The sequence below is a fragment of the Mauremys reevesii genome, linkage group 6 (assembly GCF_016161935.1).
Source record: "Mauremys reevesii isolate NIE-2019 linkage group 6, ASM1616193v1, whole genome shotgun sequence".
In the NCBI taxonomy this organism is placed as follows: Eukaryota; Metazoa; Chordata; order Testudines; family Geoemydidae; genus Mauremys; species Mauremys reevesii.
The window spans coordinates 84,450,500-84,470,680 of NC_052628.1; the positions used below are offsets into that span (position 1 = coordinate 84,450,500).

The window sequence follows — 20,181 nt, forward strand, 5'->3', positions numbered from 1 at the left end:
TGCTTGTTGGCGGCATTTCAGCAGATGCTCGTCCGCCAGCCAGTACACTGCCACACTTAGATGCCCCAGCAGGCACCATGGCGCCCACGGGCACCGCATTGGGGACCCCTGCACTACATGCAGAAGGACAACTCCTCACTTCCAATGCTGAAGCAAATAGGGACCTTCCCCTATACCTTCTGCTTTATGCTTAGGGGAGTATCAAAAGAAATTAAACAGCAAGTTGTAAGGGGGTGGGGGGGGGAATTGCTTTAGATTCTCCCCCCAACTGCCAGAAAAAATTGCTTAGGAATAGGATTATAGCTACTATAGGACAACCCCTCCTCAATGCTCACTTACTGAGGGACAATATTCACTCATTGGTACAGAGGCTTTCCATAACTCTGTACAATTTTTCATCCCGAATACTTGGATGTTAATATCTAAGCTGTATCGTTAAATTTATTCACCTAACTTTGGGTTATTGCTGATTATGTATCTGATGACTTTTAAAGCAAACATTAATTGTGGATAATCTAAACACTACATCCAGCTGTACAGACACTTTCCTTAACCTGTGTAATATATAATTTTTTAACAGCTTTCATAAAATGTTTTAAATTTGTGAAAAAGTACATGAAGAATAGCACTTGTTCTTACAGTAACTAGGATAACGTTAGGTCCTCACGCTTTAGTAGATAAACTGATTGTTACAGTAATTAGAATCTGATCTGCCATGCTATAGTATTGGGTGCATTGGGGTGGGGGGCAGGGTTATTGGAAGCCATTTATGCATCACTGGGGTTCTCATTGACAGCTCCTTCTACAGCATCAGTATTGAACTCCCAGAGCATTATTCTGGTACCATGTGCCATTCACACTACATAAATAAACCAACCAGACTTCGTCCTATAAATATTGCAGGGGAATGATACAACAATGAAGTACATTCACACAATGAAAACAATGTCTAGAAGGTTCTTAAAATATAGCATTTAAAAAAATGCTTTGAAACCATAAAAACAAAAGCATACATTAAGCAAACAAGACTGACTCACTTTTAATAATGAATTATAGAGCAACAATTGGACAGTACACATAAAAATGTTATGACATTGACTTGTTTAGGTTATTAGGACCCCAAGAAACTCTGAATCATACAAGATTGAGTAGGTACCAAAATGAAGTGTCACATAGGTGTATACACATTTCCTAAAATAAGAAGAGCTCAAAAGCTCGTCTCTTTCACCAATGAAAGCTGGTCCAATACAAGATACTATCTCACCTACATTGTCTCTCTAAAATAAAATAAATAGGTTTTCTACTGTGAAACATAGAACTGTTTAGAAAAATACAAATATTTAGCAATTATTGGATGCTAGATGTCCCAATAGTTAAAACCCTTGTAATTAAGAATAAAAGAGTGTAAGTTTAGTACTCTCAATCCTGCAGACTCTTATGTATGAGTTTGGTTTATGATTTTTTATAAACTATAGAAAGTTTCCATTAATTGATCTGGGTGGCACTGACAGTCTTTTAAAATGAGAAAACAGACCCATTAATTATCCCTGATCAGATCAACCCAGCTGGTGAGTAGTCCCATTGAATGCAACAGTTCCTATTATGTTTAGCAGTTCACACTACACAAGACAAATAGGGTGGGGAGGGCACACTTTTGTTTGTCCCATTATATGACTGGAAGTTCCCCTCACTAGATCTACTAACCCTAACTAGTCATAGGCTGACATTACTGTTTTAGACTTTTTGGCTGCATCAACACTGAAGTTTTTGTCCCTCTATAGTGCAGCTCCTCCCCTAATGATAGCAATAGTGGTACCCTAATAATCTATGATTCTACTGTAGATGGACACATTTTTACCATATTGTGCTCTAATCCTGCATGTGGTGGTAAAAATTCCAGCCTAATAGAGTTGCCATTAGTACTAACACTGATGGAGAAGCTGCTCCACCTGCACTACAGAAACTGAGGGAGATTCTGGATTTCCAAAAGTACTTGTGCACATGCAACCTTGGGGTGGGAGGATCTCCTTTAGCATTAAAAGAGCAGTAAGAAAAGGTGCAATTTTTTTCCATATAAACATCAGTACAGGCAAAGCCATTGATCTTGAGAATGGATTTTTTTTTTAAATGAAAGCCTAGGATTGATATGATGTTGCACAATGCAGCAAAAATTGCAGAGATCATATGTGATCCTCCCTTTTCCCTGATGAGGCAGTACTTAAGGGAGGATTTTAACTATTTGTTTCATTAACACATTCACAATCCTCTTTATACCAATTATCCCAGCCGCAGTCTCTAGAGCAGTTGGGCCTTGAGCCAACAGAAAGCACATTGAGATGTTGGAAGTAGCATCTACACCAGCATTTTTTGGGAGGGAAATCTCCTGTCATTGCTCTACCACAAGACTTCCCCAAAATATTTGTGCAAACAATGCTAAATATTTCTATTAGATGACAAGTGTGAACTAGTCTACTCAGAAACTTGCACTGAATTCACAAAAGGAGTGTATTAAAACCAATTTTAAAAGAACAGGAGTACTTGTGGCACCATAACAAATTCTCTAAGGTGCCACAAGTACTCCTGTTCTTTTTGCGGATACAGACTAACACGGCTGCTACTCTAAAACCAATTTACTTATTTCAGTGCAAGTTGGTAGGTGAACATTTATTTCACAATAGAAAGTGGCTAAATTCAGAACCTTAGGTCTGGATTACAAACAAAGCTGCACTGTTTAAAGGTGTGTTTTTAAACCAAGTTAGTTAGGCAGGTGCAAACCTCTGTTGGACACTTCTGTTTTTTAAACTTGGCTTATATCATTTTTACTTATGACGTACAAACTCTCCTAAATCAATCTTAGCAAATTTTATTCTGATACAAGAGTGTCTACACACAAACATGAATAAAATGACTAATTGGTTTCATTAATTCAATGCAAGTTTATTTGTAGTCTAGACCTCATTTGATGCTACTGAAAAAGCTGAGAAGTGGTTTTTCCAATCACTGGAAACTACTATTCATCCAATTTTTGTTTGAACTAAGCAAAGCATACACTCCTTTTTAAAGGGCACCTTACACATTAAGTTTAAAATGTCTAACAAATTTGTTTAAGGTTTTTGTGTAGGAAAAAAGTGGTAATGTTTTATTTTGATTTTAAGTGGGTAAAGTAATTTTTTGGCACACAACACAAAAGCGTTCGAAAGGATTTTGCTTAATTTTCCTTTAGAGAGAAAGCTAGCATGGAAAATTTCAGCCCCAAAAGATGAATGTTTGAGAAAGTTACAAGCATATGAGAAGGGAGGGGTTAACAGAATGGAAACATTTGCACCTCAACTTGAAATTTTAAAAAGCCAATTTCAGAAGCTTCACCAAGCATTCTCAAAACTACGATCCCCACACAAGGAAATAAGGAAACAGATCAACAGAGCCAGACATGTACCCAGAAGCCTCCTGCTGTAAGACAAGCCCAAGAAAGAAACCAACAGAACTTCACTGTCCATCACCTACTGTCCTCAGCTTAAGCCTCTCCAGCACATCAGTGATCTGCAACCCATCCTGGACAATGATCCCTCGCTTTCACAGGCCTTGGGAGGCAGGCCAGTCCTTGCCCAGACAACCCACCAACCTTAAGCATATTCTCACCAGCAACCACACCGCACCATAGTAACTCTAATTTAGGAACCAATCCATGCAACAAACCTCAATGCCAACTCTGCCCACATATCTACACCAGCAACACCATCACAGGACCTAACCAGATCAGCTACAACATCACCGGTTCATTCACCTGCATGTCCACCAATGTTATATATGCCAGCAATGCCCCTCTGCTATGTACATTGACCAAACTGGACAGTCCCTACGTAAAAGGATAAATGGACACAAATCAGATATTAGGAATGGCAATATACAAAAACCTGTAGGAGAACACTTCAACCTTCCTGGCCACACAACAGCAGATTTTAAGGTGGCCATCCTACAGCAAAACACACTTCAGGACCAGACTTCAAAGAGAAACTGTTGAGCTTCAGCTTCATTTGCAAATTTGACACCATCAGCTCAGGATTAAACAAAGACTCTGGCTATGGCTACACTTAAACTTCAAAGCGCTGCCGCGGCAGCGCTTTGAAGCGCTAAGTGTAGTCAAAGCGCCAGCGCTGGGAGAAAACTCTCCCAGCGCTGTCCGTACTCCACCTCCCTGTGGGGAATAACGGACAGCGCTGGGAGCGCGGCTCCCAGCGTTGGGGCTTTGACTACACTGGCGCTTTGTAGCGCCGCAATTTGCAGCGCTGCAGAGGGTGTGTTTTCACACCCTGCTGCAGCGCTGCAAATTTGTAAGTGTAGCCAAGCCCTGTGAATGGCTAGCCAACTACAAAAAGAACTTTTAGTACTTCTGGCACCTTAGAAACTAACAAATTTATTTGAGCATAAACTTTCGTGGGCTACAGCCCACTTCATCTGATGCACGTGAAAGTACAAGTAGGAAGATATATATATACACACAGAGAGAGCATATAGTGTGTATGGTAACACTCATTTTTTTCATAAGGAGAGTGATTAGTTAAGGTGAGCTATTATCAGCAGGAGAGAAAAAGAATTGTTTGTAGTGGTAATGAAAATGGCCCATTTCCAGCTACTGACAAGAAGATGTGAGGAACTGTGTGTGTCTGTGTGTGTGTGGGGGGGAATAAGCATGGGGAAAATACATTAAGCAGTTTCTCCTCCCTTGGTGTTCACACCTCAACTGCTTAGAAGAGGGCCTCATCCTCCCTGATTGAACTAACCTTGTTATCTCCAGACTGATTCTGGCCTGCATATTTATACCTGCCTCTGGAAATTTCCATTACATGCGTCTGACAAAGTGGGTATTCACCACGAAAGCTCATGCTCCAATACATCTGTTAGTCTATAAGGTGCCACAGGACTTTTTGTTGCTAATTTCAGAAGAGTTAGAAGTAGTTTCAGAGAACATGTTCTTAATTTTTAAACAACAACAATAGTTGATTTTCCTCTCCCTTATTTCCATATGAAAGACCCCCATAAACCAGGAAAACTGTCTCATTAATAGTAAATTGAATTTTTTTTTTTAAAGTTGATAGCAATTGCAAAAGTTAAAGGGACACTATCAGCACCCACTAGTAAGTTTCTTTATTTGATTACCTTCCTGGTAACATAACTAATTAGCTTCTGGAATTGATTTTCAGATGGGGCACCAATAATTAAATTAGCTGCATCCTCATTGGGTTGGAGAATTAAAGCAGCATCTGAATTTAAAAAAAAAAATCAGATATGGTTTTAAGCATTGGCTAAAGAGACATCATCATAGCTGATAACAGTGAGAAGTGGATAATATTACTGACTTGTTAGAATAGCCTTGTGATCTCTGAAGACCCATCATTCATCTTTCCCCTCCCCTAAGTGAGAGAGAAAAGGGACCACATTCCAATTTCTCGAATAGGCCAGAGTGTGCTGCTTTTACATCTCAATACCTTTTCTTTTCATGAGATTTGAGACCAGCTGAGGAATGATGTAATGGAATGCTTGCATTGCAGGCACACATAGGAAACCTAGCATTCTGGTGTGGTGTGGTGTTTTAGGGCAGTGATTCTTAATCAGGGGTACATGTACTCCTGGGGGTATGCAGAGGTATTCCAAAGAGTACAACTCATCTAAAATCAGTGTTTCTCAACCTGGCAATTGCAACCCACCTGGGGGAGAGGCGTGTGTCACAGGAGGGCTGTAGAGAAGATCCCACATGCAGGGCCATTGTTAGGGGTGTGGCAAGCAGGGCCAAGGTGCATGCTTCAGCCCCAGGTGTCAGGGCTTGGTCTGCAGACTTCTGAAAGGGGGACAGTAGTCAGGAAAGATTGAGAACTACTGTTTTAGTGTTTCCTAGGAGAGACCTGTGTTAATGGGGTACTATTGTTTTGGTGGAAGTGATGATACTTTTTTTCCCAGGGTGAAGGGGATAGGGATTTTATTTTGTTTTAAATAAAACTGGGGTTTTTTTACATAAAAGGCTAAATTTCTGAGTCACTCTCAACCAGTGTCTTTTTTAGGCACTGATCCTGGGACTACTCACATACTTGGAGTTACACATATGTGCATCCTGCCCTTTTGATTTACCTCTGATATCTAATCACTTTCAAATACTGCAATATTTATGACCATATAATTATTAGCATAATACACATTGTGGTAACATTAGGAAAGTGGAGAAACTCTGTTGGTGAAAACATCATGGTAAACAGCTGCGCTGCCCCAGAAATTCATGGATTTGGAATAAGAAAATGAACACAATGCTGAAATTTTCAAAATTAAAAATATTAAGTGCAGGTTTCCTTATGCTAAAGAGAATGGTTTTCTTCCAGTAACCTTAGCATCCCTTCACTTCGTTGCATTAACATTTATTTTTATGGTCACAGATCTGAGTTATCCATAAACCTTCTCAGATCAAGACCACGTGTGGAATTAACTATAGATTATTGTTAAAGCATTTTACAGTGTTCTGACAAATCTCTCAGAACAGTATGGTATAACAAACAATATTGGTATCCTTGTTTGGATTTAAACAAGGAAAACCAACCCCAACAGTTTGCTTATGAAAATTAAAACAGGAGGGCAGAAAAACAAACAATCTCAAATACACAAAACACTCATGAGTCTTGCTCTTAGCTTAAGCAAGCAGTTGTAGGCAGCTGCAGTGGGAGAAAAAATCCTGTTTGTCTGTGTCCTGTTATTCTTGGGGCAGCAGCAGTAATTAAGGGCACTCTGACATGCTGGAAAGCAATTCTGAGAATGAGGCTAGTAATTATGGGTGGTGGTGGAAAGGTATTGTTTTTAAGTTAATAAAAGCCAAACCACTAACTTAAGTAACAGAGCACATGAGGGAGGGTAAACAAAAGAAGCTGCCTGACAGAGAAGTAACCCAGGTAAAATGGCATCAAGGTGGTGGGTTGTTTTTTTTTTGTTAGTTTTCATGAAAGTCAAGTAGAGAAAAAAAATGGGAGGCATTGACTTTGGAGAGCCACTGTATGGTGTCACAGTAGAGCTCTTATCCAAATCCTGTTACTATCCCCATCTGCCAAATGGGGAAACTGTGCCACAAAAGGGTGAAGGGACTTTTCTAAGGTCACATAAGCCTCTTCACTGGAAAGACTTACCGTGGCAAATTATTGCATCACATGAGGGGGAAGCAAATACACCACATGTACATGAAGTGGGTTCAGTAATTGTCCAGGCTTCTGCTCTCCATGCCCCAGGAACCAACTTAGCTGAAAGCCACCCACCAGTACAGAGCTTAATTTTGACCCTCATTCCCAAAGTCCCCTGGCACCATGGAAGTCTCCTATTGAAAATTTTCAAGATGCAATGCAAATGGAGCAGGAACCCTTGGATATGGTCTCAGATGTCACTGTGGGTCAAATGGTGCCGCAAAGCACTGATGGATGCAGGGTGAAACTGCAGATGTTAATGATTCAGCATAGCTAGTGTGGAACAGTCAGTGAAAATACTACACTAATGTTTCTTGTATAGAAAAGACCACAGGAAAATAGTGGCAGAATTGAAAGTAGCGCACTGGTCTCCTGACTTCTAGACTCCTGCTCTATCCACTGATTGATGCTGTCTCCTCAAATAAATTCTGTATCTCTCGTTCCTTTCATTCATATATGGGGTTGCACATTACCAGTAGGCTGGCAGTAGAGCAGAGTCAGAGAATACAGGCACGAAGGTTACAACATAATCACACACTAGAACCGCACACTTGGCTATTGCACTCAACTGTCTTTTGGTTCTGTGTTTCCAGAACACCCAGCACAGTGGGATGCTGGTCCATGATTGTGGTCCCAGGTGCTAAGGAAAAACAAACAGCAACATGGAACACAGACAACTTAAAACAGCACCTCCAATTACCCCCCTGCACTTAACTTTTCCCCTGCTCTTGGAGAAATGTGTGTCTGATTCAAACTGATTAAATATAATTAATTATCCAAAACCTGAGTTGTATTTACTTTAACTGAGCTGCTTCATTGCATCTCTTGGCTGTTTTCAACTTTTTCTGATGCAATACAATGAAAGCATGTGACTTTACTTGTTGTCTTTATGATCCCCTCCTGCTTTAGTTCGTAATCTCCCTGTATAAACAAGAATGAGATTCTGAAGCTAATTATCAATGGGTGGTTGAATTTCTGGTCCCGAGTTCATTTGCTGCAACAACTTTAGGCAGTTTAAGTTTTCAGTCACACAAATCTAGTCCTAAAGACCCCCCATGTATCTTAAAATAGTCTCTCAGTCCTAAAATTTAAATCCAGGGCTAGATGTCTTTAAAACTTCATCCTTAAAACAATTAAGTGTATGGGAAGTGTGTGTGGGGGAAGGATGGGACTTGAACAGAAAATAGGTTTTGTGTTCTAAGCACAGAGTCCTACCTTATGAAATGTGTATCCCTTGGCGTGCATGCTTTTCCAATTTAAATTTCAGACAGGAGTGCTTTAACCATTTTTGCATGGGAGATATTTACCCCCTTGAAACAATTCTCACCACAGCTCAGATATCACAAGATTGGTGGTTTCATAGCAGCAGTAATAGAATGAAAATACATATATTTACTCTGCTTAGTACTCTGTTAATATTTATACATAATAATTTAGAAAGAATAAATAGGCCAAGGAAAAGTTAAAAAAAATCTTTAATTAGGCATCTTCTGCACATTTATTTATTTTTGTGATGTTTGGTAGAGAATTTAACCTTCTGTTAAAAATGTTCCTAACCCTTTGTATTGTAATGATAGTTTTCCCCACAAGCCAATGAACTCAGACCTGCAGGAAATTGTTTGCCAAGAAATACTAGAATCAAATTACATCATCATTAGTTCAGGAGGGTGACTAGGACAAGTCCAAACTTTATTTAGGCACATTATTTCCCAATCTAAATATGGAATCTTAGACATGTCACTGTTCTGCTACTTCTCTGCATTCTCTCTTCTGGTGCTTAAATTTTATTTGGAATGTTTACAATGCAGATAGGATTTTTTCCCCTGGGGTAAACTTGGTTAGTAAAACAGCCCAAATGCAAAAGGCAAAATACAGCCCAGACTAGGTACACACCTTTCTATACTAGCCATTGGGCTACATTTAAGAATCATATTTAAACATTCATCTTGCTAAACTGGTATATAAAAACTGTTTGACTGGCCAGTCTGAATGGGGCTAAGCAGCGTTAAAGCTATTCTTAAAAATAAAGTTCAAGCCAAAGTTCATCAGGTTTAAAAAATAGTTGCTACAGCTTGGGCCCAGCTGAGGGCATACACAGTACCAGTTTTTAAAACAAGAATCTTGTTTAAATGTGTTTAAGAAACACAGCAGACTGGCTAACGTAGGAAGGTTGATAGATAGTAGTTCTGGTTGCATTTTGCCCCTTTTCACTGGGGCTCTTCTGAAGTTTTCTGCACTGTCTAAATGAACTCAGTGTCACCGCATATTGGGATATTTGTTTACTCACATTGCTACAGACTTAACCAGCTGAAAGTCCATTTTCTGAGCCTCTGTCTTCCTTCCCCAGTGCTCATTTTCTTGACCCTCACAAAGGCTGAAGTTTACAGCCTTTGCATAATTTTCGTATGAACTGATCTGGGACCGAGCTTGGGGGCTGTAAACCCATCATCAGCGTGAAAATAAAGTAATAATAAAAAGAACACTTAACAGTTGCCAGAAGCAACTAGTAACCAGCCACACTTGTGCAACTAGAACTTCTTACCATTTCATTCTGGACACCAAAGCACGGTTTTCCTTCTTTGCTAACCCATTGGATTGTGTTCTCGTCTTCCTCCCCGTCTCTTAAGAAACCTGTTAAATTCTCTAAATCCCTTCTAAAAAGAATACAAGAAAAAAATTATTTTTGTCCCCCATCCCTGTAAAGATCTTACTACTCCCCACCCCGAAATTCTTCAAAGGACTGTAGCCCAGTCTGAGTGTTAACCTATGAAAGAAGTAGAGTAGGACAGGTGAGCTAGAGGCTGTACTAAGAAACATCACGTTTTCAGTTAAATCCTGATTTAAAACTTTCTTGCTGGCGGGAAATAGAGCTAATATAACACCTCCTTGCTGTAATTATATAATTATTATAATACAAGAATCTGTTACCCTGATAGAGCACCTTTTTTGCAAGGCTCTCACAGTGCTTTATTAATTAGGACCCACATCTGTGTGAATGAGGGAAGATAGGGACTGAGGCATCAATCCTGAAAAAAATTCCACATAGGCAAAGCCACCATCTGCAAAGCCCTGTTGGAGTCAGTGAGATACCACGTTCAGGAAGCTCAGTCCCCTTTGTTTTATGTAAAATACTTTAATGACCACAAGACAGCTGCTTTGCAGTTCATTTGAAGGTGGCACCACCATCACCAGTGATGCAATGCCTTCTAGCACAGGGGTTCTCGAACTGAGGGTCATGAGCTCTCAGGAAGTTGCAAGGTGGTTGCGAGCTATCAGCTCCATGGGACTGACAGCTCTCAGACCTCATTAAATTAAATCCCCCTGTTTTTAATGTATAAGGGAGGTCACACTCAGGCTTGCTGTGTGAAAGGAGTCACCAATACTAAAAGTTTGAAAACCACTGCTCTAGCATCACACTACATCATTAATTCACTACTGACTGAGAGGACAAAGTTGCAGAGACAGATGTGACTGTGCACATTAGCAGAACTATCTCAGCAGTTCCAGGTGGTTTCCAGTCACCCTGGTGCCAAACAGCTATAATTTTTAGGTATTGTGGCAGAGAGAGTTTTAAGGAGGGATTTAAAAGAGGATAAGGACAGTGCAAATAGCATGACTTGATCCTGGTGCATAGAAGATGAGTGTTTTCTTCAGAAAGGCCTTATTAGAGCAGTATGTTATTAAGCTACATAGAACTGAACGTTGTTTCCCTCTTCACTACTGGATCAGTGATAGTCCATTACCTTGCTTTGATGGCTAAGAAACAGTTTTAAATGTCTGCCCTCCCTGGAGCTGTAGGCTAATATCTTGACAGGGCTGCCTCTGTTTTAGCTTTCTGAGATGGATAAATGTAGTGGCATGCTGTTTATGGGCACTCGGATACTGTGGTAGAGGATGAACGTATAAAAATCTAGATAGATTGTGTGGGAGTTTTTCTGCTTAGACTTTGGAAAATGAGTCTGCAGTCTTTTCAGCATGGCTATTAAAGGTCTCGTGGCACTTTTGATAAGCGCAAGGTGTTGTCCTACGCCAGTATTTTCCTTCACCTGTTATATACTGGTGATTTGTCTGACTTTCCTCTGCATTTCAGTTGCGTCCCTCCCACTCATTAGGAGAGCAGCTCCATTACAACTATGCATTACCTCACTCAGTCACAGCTTTTTTGAAATTGCTTACGTGAGTGTCTTACAGGACATGCTGCTTTTCTTCTTGGTAAATTGCTTTACAGCAGAAAAGACCACAAAGCAGTAATTTCCCGTAAACAGAGTACTAGTGCTTTTTTCCCCACGCAGGAACTCATCACAGCAGATAATTTCTCCCTTTTTGCTATGTTACTGACACAAGAGAAAATTAAACAAGATCTAGAACTGAAGGAAATTTGGATTAAGCACACACAAGGCCTGATCTTTCTGTCTGTACCCAGGAAAAGCTTTAATTGGCTTAAAGAGAGTTTTGCCTAAGTAAGTACCGCAGATTCAAACCACAGAGAGGAGAAGAAAAGTTACTTGAGGATCCACTCTTGCAGGGCTCATGCTAATCAGATAAGACATCACTTACTGTATTTTTATTTTTCTATTAGTCCATACATTTATTATATAGGATTATTTCTTACTTTGTGCTCACGATTATGCCAGGCATTTTACAGACATGTAGGCAGACAGATTCCTGCCATAATGAGTTTACATTCTACGGCTCAGCTCTGTTATGACAATTGGACCTATACATTTACCCAAAGTGTGAGTTCAACTGTAAAAAGTATATAAAAGTTTATAAGATGTTACAAATAACCTAGAATAACAAATGCTGGTGGGAAAAGATAAAGATAGAACAGTTAGTCTAAATAGAAAGGCCAAATTGATAAGATTCAAGGATAGTGTTGAAATTTGGCTTGTTAAAAATGAGAGATGACGAGCAGGAACTTAATGAGCCAAAATCAGTAGGTTGGGCATTAGGCCTAATTGGTGGGCAAAATAATAAGGGGTTGGGCTAGTCCACCCACAGCTCCTATGAGTGCTATACACCCTTCTTCACAGCAGAGAAGAGGAGCCATTCATGCTGCCTATACAAAGTTACACACACGCCCATGTCAGATGACTGGGGCCAGGAAATAGAGCAGTTTGTCTTTCCAGTACTCCTTTACTGTGCAGGTTTCGGAGCTTACTAACTGTTGATTCATTTGTTTTTGGGCCCTGCTTCATACAGTCTCTGCCCCTCAGTGTCTGCAGATCTTTGGATTACCAGCTGAAAATTGATCTGGTTTGTCAATCTGGCATAAGTATCTTGGTTCTATTACACCACCATTAAATAACACCACCATTTCTACCTCTCCTGTTTTTTTCGGGTTGTTTCCCCTATATAGAAGCTCTGAAACTGAACTCTGTAAATAGCATGGAATGATTAAAATAACATTACAAAGCATAAAATGATGATCTACTGCCAAATTCCTCTATAACTGAAGGGGAGGTGGGAGGGAAGGGTGCTCTGTGGCACCTAGAGGGCTGGACAAAGGAAGGCATCTCATCCCTCTCCTTTGAAAGCCGGGACTATTTTGAGATTCCACTTGTTGTAGCTGGAAACAGCTAAGTCCATTCCTATTCAGCAAAGCACTTTTGCAGGTGCTTTAGTACTTTGCTGAACAGGAGACACAGGCCAAGATCCTCAAAGGTATTTAGCAAAATCAATGGGAGTTGATGCTAAACATGGTTTGTGTCTACACATGACATATTTTATCTTTGGCTAGCAACTACGGCAACTGACCACGTTTTGCCAATGGTTTTAGGCTGACACAGGTCATCTTCCTGTAACTAGATCCTAACTTTTTATTTTGTTGTGTGCTCCTGTCTTCCAGGGATTCTGGGCCTGACTGATTGCTGTCCCAGGACTAGGCTGGTGCAAAGGGACATTAGGACAGATCTAAATCCTTTCATGGAGAATAGCCCCAGCACAACAGTGCCAGCTCCACCAGGTCTGCACCACTTCCGCACCAGCCCTAGGGTACAGGGATAGTGTCTAGCTGTGGCAGAGGAGATGGAGTGGTGGGAGAAAGGGGCATGACTAGAAGAGATCTGTGTCCTGGTGGCTTTGCACCCCTGCAATGACTTATAGGGGTAACAGAAGTAGAGGTTCCAGCTGGGGCAGCCTGTGTTGGGGCAGGTCTGCATTTGAAAGCACAGCTAGCAAGTGTCTGTCTACCCATATTGGGAAGCATGGTCCTGGCTGTAGTGTAGACATACCCTAAGGGACAACCACCCCAATTTTCCCAGAATACAAACAGAGACCATATGGTAGGTGTGGATGCACAAACATAATTGACAGATGGTTGTGTTATGAAAAAGCATCTGGGTGAATACACCACAACCATGTGTCTTGTAAGCAAGTCAGATGAGAGCGTACATACTAGTTATTAGAGTCACAGATGGGTAGTAGGGGACAAAATTGAGCTGTCTCTCTCACCATCCAAATGCAGGTGTGTTGACAGGAGTGTAAAATAGCGATGTCTAAGTCAATGAGAAGTGGTGCAGTGGTCATGTTGAAATAAACCTGGTTGCAACAACTAGCTATGGCTCTGATATTTATACCTCCCATAGCAAATTGCAACACCTGCCCTTTTAATATGGGTGGCTTTTATTTCAGAGTAAAGAAAACAACAAACATAACCTCCCTATGAGTGAGAGAACGCACACCCCTGAGACAGGGTGTACGCTGTAGCAGCCATACTGAACTGGCTTGCAGCACTGCTTCCCAGCAGGTTGGCTGGGAAATTCCTTCCACTTAAAGCTGTAGTACACATAAAACTGAATTGTAGCAAATATGAGTTTACATAGCTGTATACACCACAGTATTGACTTGCTCTCTTTTCTCTTTAATGTAGCAATCAGAATTACAATAAACTCATGCAGCGCTTCATACCACAGTGCAAACACTAAAGCCACAAAGATGACCTCTGAAAGTCTCATACTCCACCTCAAACTCCTTTTGGAACCTGACAGACAAGTCGGAGCTGTCTTATCTATGTCTATTCTGCAGCGTAACTTCCTTGGGACAGGGACTGTCTTCTTACATGTCCAGTATGGCTACAAGCACAGAATTGGGGCTCAAGAAATAATCCTTACAAGAATGTTGAGTGGTGGGTATGTTGTTTTCTCAATTTTACAGATGGACAAACTGATGCAGACTTGCCCACCCGCAGTAAGTCAGCATTAGTGGCACTCAGGTGATCCATGCTCCCAGCCCTGTGCTCAGACTATGAACTATGCTGCTGTCTCCTTTAAACATTTAATTAATGAAAAAGTATATGCTGCTTTCTTTCTTGGCCAGTTCAAAAAGAAAGAAAAAATGTAGCGTGATAGACTGCTCCGAGCAGATCTTTGCTTCCCAGTGCAGTCCTTAATGTATGGGCTTCTCATTTCAGTCTCTGATCTACTGCCTTAAATCATTTTTCTCATACAAGTGTTCTAAAATAGCTGGGACAGTTTTATAAGTGCAGTGTAAGAAATCTTTACACAGCCTTGTTGGATGACTCATTCACTTAACTAATACACATGTTCTGCTGTTGGGTTTGTACTGTATCCAGCCACTGAACTAGCTTTAAGTAGGGTGAACAAATATTGGTCTTCACTATGGATTTTTAAGAGAGAGAGCTACTCAGATGCAGAGATACCTTTCCAGAAGCCTGGGAGAATATACAATATTTCTTATTTAAAAGCTCCATGCTGATATTCTATTCTACTCCTCTAGTTTATCTTTAATTTTTTCCTAAGCTGTAGTGATACCTTTATCTCTTCTTTCCCCCACCCCCTCAGGGTAGAGCGTATGTCTTCTTATGTATTTGAACAGCACCTACCCCAACAGTCTGCAAACAGTCTTTGCAAAGCAAAGGTGAGAGACACCTGACATAGGTGCACAAACACCTCAATAAGTGGATGCCAGTTGGAGTCTAGGCAACCACATACCTGTGCATGTACTCTAATGTGGGTACATGCAAACTCACCATGTGTGCATGTATTGGGGGCTCTGTATGCCTAAAGTAAACTTGAGTACATGCCTATTTGAAAATATGGGCTGTAAAAAAAAATAGCTTACAATTAAAAATAATGGATTTTTAAAAACCATACTATATTATACACCCATCACCCATTAAAAACTATTTTATTCCCCCTAAGTAACATGAAAAAATGCAAGTATTGGCAAACCCATTGGAAATATGCACTCCAAGCCCTGTGCAAAAGTATTTTTTTTAATTTACAAATAATGCAAGAAATACATCTCCCTTTATAGACAGAAATTTCTCCTTTCCCATTGCAGAAATAAAAAACATTTATTTCTATAAGGTAGCTGTCATCTCCCATTTGAGAGCATGAGAATTTAAGAACTCTCTGTATTCAGATTGTTGAGTTCTTCACTTTCTTTCAAATACGGGTAGGTTCCATTGTCTTGCTGAGTCCCTAGCAGTTTTTCTTAAACAACATCACAGGTGCTTCAAGTTGTGAATGAATTTCAGTTCGGGGAGGGTGGGTGTGTCCTTCTCTGACCTTTGCTTTACAAAGAATGGGTGGAGACAGATCACTTGATCCCTGTATCTTGGTCATTTAAAATTTACCATCTTTTTTTGGCAGTTGGCTGTAATTGCAGGGGTAACTAAATATTTTGTCATTCGCCTTAGCTGGAGCTTGCAATTCATGGTAACTGTAGGCTCTTTCTGGAAACCACATTAACCAGAAATGTGCCAGACTTTCACTAAGCATGTGATCCCTGAGGATAATGAGAATTTGAGGTACTCAAGAAATGTAGTCAATACATAAACAGTGAAATTCAAAAGATGCAGCAGGCCTGTGTAGTTCATTGATAGTAGGTAGAGGGAATTAGAGAGGGTTAGAGGGCTTGTTTCCCCTTCTCCCTACTGCAGTGGGAAGCTTATGAGTGAATTAATCCTATAACAGAGCCATATAATCCCTTCCATGTGTAATGCCATAGAGACCCTGAAGGGTTGTTGTAGAGTCACCTGTACATCACAGCATTCCCTGGGGAGGGATGGGCCAGTGGATGTGTGAGTAGGGGTGGGAGATTTAGCCTAAGATGCATAGAAAAAACCCTCCCAATTTCACATTGTACTTGGGGTTCCCAGTTGCCTTTGTGCTGTTCTTGGCTTCCCCTCAGCACTGACATCATCATCTGCATAGATCTAGAGCAGCCAATGGAGGGACCCTGCCTGGCACTCACCAATACTCCATTCTGGGAGCGTGGCCAGCCTGGAGAAGGAGTTACTGCTCAGTTCACCGGTGGAAGTTGCACCAGTAGTTCTGATGCTTTTCCTTGGGAACATGCTGTACAGAGAGGCTACACACCAATACAGCATTGTCCTTAGGCCATGACACGGAGTTGGGGGAGATAAGGCCCTGCACCCCCGGCTTCCTGTGATTCACCATGACTCTCAGCCAGCCAGTAAAACAGAAGGTTTATTTAGACAACAGGAACATAGTCCAAGACAGGTCTTGCAGGTACAGACCACAGGACCCCCTTAGTCAGGTCCATCTTGGGGGGCCCAGGGGAGGCCAGGCCTGGCCTCCCCTCCATTTTCCCAGCCAGCTCCAAATGGAAAACTCTCCAGCCCCTCCTCTCCCTTTGTCTCTTTCCCGGGCCAGGAGGTCACCTGATCTCTTTGTTCTTCAACACCTTTAGTTGGCAACTTTGCAGGGGAGCGGCTCAGGCCATCAGTTGCCAGAAGACAGGTGTCAGCCATTCTTTGTGCAGACAGGATCACACTGGCCCCCTAGGTCTCTACAACAATCACACACCCCTAGACACTTGAGAAATGCATAGGGGAAACTGAGGCACCCACACACTATTCAGAGAAAACATTAAGAACATTCCCACTTTGTGACAGGCCACACAACCTCTCTCCAGCTCCATAGAACCCAGGTGCTGTATAGAATTAATGGAGGGGCTGAACAGGTTTATGGTAGGTGGAGAACATACCACATAGCTGCCTTTCCCCACAACACAGCCCCACCAATCCCCATCTCTACATGGGTAGTGCTTTTCTGTTGTATCTGACTAGACAGGCGTTCTAGCATGCCCAGAGATGCTTTAAAAAGGTAGAACTGAAGTGCAGACTTGTGGTGATGATCTGGGGTGACCATATGTCCCGATTGTATAGGGACAGTCCCAATCTTTGGGGCTTTTTCTTATATAGGCACCTATAACCCTCACCCCCGTCCCGATTTTTGCTGTCTGGTCACCCTATGATCATCTAATCCAAAACTGTCCAGGATGTTATACTTTCTAGACCCTGTACAAAGTAGTATAAACTAAATAAGCAGAATCCTTCTCAAAAGGAGCAATCTGGTTAAGAGACAGTATTTGTATAGGATTAAAAAGCTTCACTTCCTGGGTGCTCTGACTTCAAATTCTGGTTGGTTCTCTCTACCTCTAATGACATCTAGGGGGTATAAAATAGCAGAAAAGCCCTCTGTTGTTGATTTTACCATGCATGGTAGAGTCCAAGTACCTAGAAGTAAACATTAAATCACTTTCCCTCTTTTTGTATTATTATATTTGCTATATTATGAACATTTAAAGTTGAGATGACTTCATGTGTTGAACAAGTGAGCAAGACACACACACACACACACCCTTATTTCAGAAGCCTGGCAACAGACAGTGCAATAACAATAGTCATATTAGTAACTAAAGCCACGAGGAGGCTACATCATGGGTGTATAATTATCATTACACAAAAATTCACCCACTCATTTCCTATTGCTGGAAGAAAAGGCGAGGTGCTGTAGTTTCTTCCAATAATCAAGTGTGTCATGTCAAAAAAAGTTCACCATAAACAGAGCTCAGTCTGTCTCTCCAGCTCAGATGATACCTGATGTGCCTGTACCTGGTATTTAATTGCTGTACAAGAGCAAAACATTGGTATCTGAACAGCCTGATCCCCAGCCTTTGTTTTAGCTACTGATTAGTGGGCACACTGCCAAGTCCTCTTTTGCTCTGGTTCTTTGTGGATGCTTTACTGAGGTCTTGTAGCATAACCCGAAAATGGGGTGGGTTGGACTCTTTCTGATCTCCTTTGGGAGGGTGTTCCAGAGACTTGGGGCTGCTAGTGAAAAGCTCATCCCTCTGCCAGAGGGCTGTTAGATGTAAAAGTACATGACGGCAGTAGCTTCTTGTGGTGAATTACAGAGGGAAAGGCTGTGTCTGAGATAGCGGCAGATCAGCACCAGAAACTTGAACTGGGGAACCAGTGTAGGTCTCAAAGCACTGGTGTAACACACTTTCTTCCTCATCTCATCCTGCTTAGAAGATAGATCTCTGCACGGACCTGTTCTGGCATGGCACTCCCTGTGTTTGTTGCTTCTGGCATAAAGACACAAATTTAACCTCAATTAAATTCTGTTGGCCTAGGGCTCTGAGGGTGAGGATTGGGACCAGAGAATGTCCTTTCAATTAAGAAGCTTAGTTGTTGTACTGGATAAAGCATTTTCCAGTTCAGTTACAGAATGATCAGCATTAATATAATTTTTAATTCAGTGATTTTCAGAAAATAAATTTATGTAAGCATTCCAGAGAATAGTCATGAAGCCAATTGGCATGTTTGGTGTGCAAGAAATGCAGGATTGGGTCCTTGGTTTGTAAAGGGGGTTGGATTTTTATGGTTTGCTCTTTACAGTGATTAAAAAGCAGCACCTGCACAGCTGCTGGATAATCAGCAAAATTAGACTCTTTTCTTCACTAGCTGGAAACAAAGCAACAAATCCAAATGGTGTTAGCCTAGAAACATCTGGTTGGAAGAATGTCTCAGATCAGAGTAGTTTTAAAGAGATACAACTGTCTAAGTCCTATATGCAAGTCATTCCTAGAAACATTTAATAAGGCAAATAGCAGCAATTCTCTTCTTTTCATTCTCTTGTCGCTCTGTAAATTGCCCCATCCAAATCTCATGGTGGCCCCTCTCTCATTGTTACTCTTATTGCAGTAGCTCCTAGAGGCCAGGCCCTTAGTGTCACACACTGTACAGTTTCTGCGCATCTTTTCCACAATGCTGTAGGACTCTAGGTGAAGCTGTACATCCCGTACAGCACTTCGGATTCAACGCAGAGGAAGAAGCAGAATTATGATAGTAAATGATAATGGCACTAATGCGACACCTGCCATTCTAAGAGCTCAATAAGCTTTACAACCATTAATTACATTCAGTCTCACAACATCCCTTAGAGATAACACTTCCCTATCTCACTGTACAGAAGAGGAAGCTGATCTACTCACACTCTTTAGAGCCTGGTGCTTAGGGCTCTGGCATGGGAGGAAAAACTCTACTCTGGTGCAGAACAGGGACTTGAACTTCGGTCTCCCATGTCCCAAGCCAATGCCCTAAGGACCTGGCTGTAGAAAACAAACACCCACGCAATTCTAATCTACCAAAAACATTCCTAAGGTTCTGTTTTCATTTTAATGTGGAACAAAAACAAATTCTGAAACCTCAGAAGTTGCCATGAAACAGATTTGTCATCATCCAATCAGCACTGCTGAATTGAGTTCTACAAATACACCTCTCTGCAAGAAAGAAATGTCTGAATAGGTCAAATCTGATGTTCAACTGCCAACCATCTCCAGACTGAAAAACATGGGCTAAGGTAGCTGAAATCCTACCAGGTGGCAGCAACCTGTTCCCTTCTCTCTGCCCATGACTGCCCCAGTTATGGTGGCTGTCAAATGAATTCATCTTGCTTTTGTGTAATCTTGCTTAGCCCACCTTTTTGCCAGTAATCCCTACTGTGCACAGAATTTATGTCAAGCCCGACACCATGCTTACACTTGTTGGAAAGAAATGGCAATAATATTGCAGCAACTCCTCTTGCCAAGTTATCTGTGTTGGTTGTTTCTCCCCAAGCAGTCTCTCTCACAATTGGAGGTGCTGAGCCATCCTCATCTTCCATTATGGTCAATGGAAATGGAGGTCACTCAG

At 41.3% G+C, this 20,181-nt stretch overlaps 1 long non-coding RNA gene across 1 annotated transcript; it reads left to right on the forward strand.

Annotated features, from left to right (window-relative positions):
• The first annotated feature begins 13,055 nt into the window (after positions 1 to 13,055).
• LOC120408655 lies at positions 13,056 to 14,380 on the forward strand. The gene is made up of 2 exons (XR_005600848.1): positions 13,056 to 13,176; positions 14,083 to 14,380. It is a non-coding gene; the product is annotated as an uncharacterized LOC120408655 (long non-coding RNA).
• The last annotated feature ends 5,801 nt before the right edge of the window (positions 14,381 to 20,181 follow it).